The sequence below is a fragment of the Neodiprion pinetum genome, chromosome 5 (assembly GCF_021155775.2).
Source record: "Neodiprion pinetum isolate iyNeoPine1 chromosome 5, iyNeoPine1.2, whole genome shotgun sequence".
Classification (NCBI taxonomy): Eukaryota; Metazoa; Arthropoda; class Insecta; order Hymenoptera; family Diprionidae; genus Neodiprion; species Neodiprion pinetum.
The window spans coordinates 30332197-30335828 of NC_060236.1; the positions used below are offsets into that span (position 1 = coordinate 30332197).

Sequence of the window (3632 nt, forward strand, 5' to 3'; positions counted from 1 at the left end):
CAGTCCCAACACGCTGCGAGCAACGGATCAAAAGTTACAGCCAAAGAACGAGAACCTGTGTTTTTGACATTTTTCAGCTGGTGCTCTTTTGATCGTCATTTCTCTCCTAGTGGTCCCACGCTCATTTTGCTGCGTTTTCTGAGTTCCTCGGGGTCCAGTTAGTCTAGAAATGGTCGTACAAATCGAATCTGAGACTAAAAATTTTTCGCCCAAAAAAAAAGTAAGGCTAACCCCTTTGTGTTTTTGGCGAAAATTTTCGCGACTTTGAAAAGTGCTGGAATCAATTCTTTGGTGCACTACATCGTCGTGATTTTGCGAGAAAATTCGATTGAGCGCAGTCCCAACACGCTGCGAGCAACGGATCAAAAGTTACAGCCAAAGGACGAGAACCTGTGTTTTTGACATTTTTCAGCTGGTGCTCTTTTGTTCGTCATTTCTCTCCTAGTGGTCCCACGCTAATTTTGCTGCATTTTCTGAGTTCCTTGGGGTCCAGTTAGTCTGGAAATGGTCGTACAAATCGAATCTGAGACTAAAAATTTTTCGCCCAAAAAAAAAGTAAGGCTAACCCCTTTGTGTTTTTGGCGAAAATTTTCGAGACTTTGAAAAGTGCTTGAATCAATTCTTTGGTTCACTATATCGATGTGATTTTGCGAGAAAATTCGATTGAGCGCAGTCCCAACACGCTGCGAGCATCGGATCAAAAGTTACAGCCAAAGAACGAGAACCTGTGATTTTGACATTTTTCAGCTGGTGCTCTTTTGATCGTCATTTCTCTCCTAGTGGTCCCACGCTTATTTTGCTGCGTTTTCTGAGTTCCTCGGGGTCCAGTTAGTCTAGAAATGGTCGTACAAATCGAATCTGAGACTAAAAATTTTTCGCCCAAAAAAAAAGTAAGGCTAACCCCTTTGTGTTTTTGGCGAAAATTTTCTCGACTTTGAAAAGTGCTGGAATCAATTCGTTGGTGCATTATATCGACGTAATTTTGCGAGAAAATTAGATTGAGCGCAGTCCCAATACGCTGCGAGCAACGGATCGAAACTCACGGCCGACAACATCAAATTTGAACCGGGTTTCCAAAAAGGTGGAAGGGTAAAATCACAAATTCATAGATGCTGAGTCTCATTTGTATTTCATTCAACATATCTTATTCCTAGTACAAGTGTTCGGGTGTCAGTGTATCGTACCTCACACGTAGACAAATAGTATTCATGTGACACACAAGAAGAAATGCAACAAAACGATTTCACATTACATCAGAAATCTCACTATTACTTAAGAAGTACAAAGAAGAATTCACATTACTCCAAGTAAAAAGTAAAAAATGTTGTACAGAATAATTATTTTTGTAGTTTTCAACTATAGTTCAACTTTCTCTCAATTTCCTAAGCCGTTGGTTCCATGGTGTCCCAGATATCTTTTCTAGCGTTCTCAGGGTTCAATTAGTGCACGAAGGATCGTACACAACGATTATGAGACGAAAACCTTTTCGCTCTAAAAATCGAGAAAAATTAATGGTAACGCCCTTGATTAAAAAAAAACCTAAAAAGCATTTACCTCAGGGGCCATCCATTAGTCACGTCACACGAATTTTAAAACTTTCAAACCCCTCCCCCCGTCCTTGTCACAGGTTGTCACATTTTTAGACCCCCCCCCCCCCCCCCTGATGTGACGTCACAAATTTTTCAAACTTATGCATGTATTTAAAAATAATCAAAAGAAAACAGTTATTTTCGTTTTATTCTTATTTTCATTAAATAATCTTCATACATGTGAGGTCACAAAACTTTTGACCCCCCCTACCCCTTATCACACTATGTCACATTACGGTGATACCCTCCCCCCCCCCCCCCCCCCCCCGTTAACGTATGACGTAATTTATGGATGGCCCCTTATTCCGAAAAATCTTCAATTAAACAATACCTTAGACAGTATATCGACATCTGTTCACGAGAGAGAACAGTGCATAGGCTCATTTCGCCAAGATTATTATGTCCATAGTTATAGCCAAAATACACAGAATACACATATCAAAATAGTCATGGTCCGACGAATATCTCAAAAAAATCCTCAACCCATCAACCAATTCGTTTGTTTGATTTTCTCACAAATATTCTTTGAATACACCGAGTTTCCTTAGCACGTAAGAGGTTCGCAATAATTTTTCTGATACAACAAAGTTTGCGATTCAAAATTGCAATACTGTAATAGGTAATCACTTTCTTACTTTCCATACAACTCGCACATTCACTTGTGAAAAGATTTTACAATATTCTTCGAAACACTTCCTAGACTTAAATTTTCGCGGTAAAACGTTGAGAACGCAGCCAATGCTGCTTCGAAGAAGTTGAACTTACTGCTAAACTGCGCCGGAATCCTCATCTACTTGTAGTTTTGCGTCCATACGTGATAAGATGTTTTGTAATCTTCGCTTCCACAATTCTCTGGTGTAAATAGAATCGAAATTTTTTCCTGTTTCCAGGTTAACACATCCACGCATTTATCGAAGGCTATTGGCAATCTCAAAGTTAGTAAATACAAATCTACCATGAGTTAGAAGCTACAGAATCATGTAAACCAAACATGTTCTCCATCAAACATGTACACAAATCGTTCAATTCTAAAATAAGAAAAATAATGCCCAACATGACAGTTCACCTCTAGCGACTTGGTCCGCAATCTCATAGGATTAATGGTAAGAATTATTGACAATACGCCGTGCCAGGTGTAAAGTTAACCCTGCGTCGGCCACGTCGTGTTTTTGTGACTACGCCGTTCTTGGCCATTTTTAACCCACTTAGGAGTGTCCAAAAAATCTAAAAAAAAATCAGAGAATAAGATTAACATGATTACTCAATGATCCAATAGCTTTCATTGCAATATTTCTAGTTGTTCAACAAACAGAAATGTTTAAACATCAAAAAACTCCCGAGATACTGAGAAACCCAAAAGTCAGACGTAACGGTATCGTGTTGACAGTGTTAACGATACAGATTGCAACGGTAGAGTTGTAAATTATTACTTTTCAATTAAATTCAATACGTATATGCATAAAGTGTACAATTATACGATGCAATACTTTATACAAATACTATAATGCAATACATGATTATAAATCCATTTATAAATATACAATACATTACAAACATATGAAGCGAGACACGTATAACGTTATATACACAGAGTATTGTATGGAGCATTGTGACAAATCATGAACAGTCATAGCTTAGATACACGGACCCATATATGAACATTTATACCGTCACCTTATCGTATACGGTTCCGCTTTGGGCGAAGAACGGGATGAGCGTATGACCGCAAGGACGTCTGCTTCGCATCTCGTCATTACAGCTTCGCGGCGCGGCGTGAGGGGGGAAGTTGGGAAGTTGAACGATGTCTGGAAGGGGTCAGCTAACCGAGGGGTAAAAATTGTATCATCGGACAAGGACTAAATTTACTTAACCAACTTGGTAGTAAAAGAACTTAGGATAGAAATCGTAACAACAGAACAAAAGACTGTTGATCTGAATCTAGAGGTTACGGTGGATTAGGAATTAACACCGCGTGTCCGACCACATGATGAAAAAAGGGATAAGCAGAGTAATAATAATAATTATAAGAAACAGAAGAGGTAG

The 3632-nt window shown here is 38.9% G+C and overlaps 1 long non-coding RNA gene across 2 annotated transcripts; it reads right to left on the reverse strand.

Moving 5' to 3' along the window:
• Positions 1 to 1336: 1336 nt before the first annotated feature.
• On the reverse strand, positions 1337 to 3607 carry LOC124220586 (uncharacterized). Of its 2 annotated transcripts, none has more exons than XR_006883620.1 (3): positions 3264 to 3607; positions 2355 to 2813; positions 1337 to 1491 (listed from the first exon to the last, which is right to left on the reverse strand). It is a non-coding gene; the product is annotated as an uncharacterized lncRNA (long non-coding RNA). The 2 variants fall into 2 exon arrangements; XR_011177346.1 differs by lacking the exon at positions 1337 to 1491 and having other exon boundaries at positions 1888 to 2507; positions 2656 to 2813.
• Between the last annotated feature and the right edge of the window lie 25 nt (positions 3608 to 3632).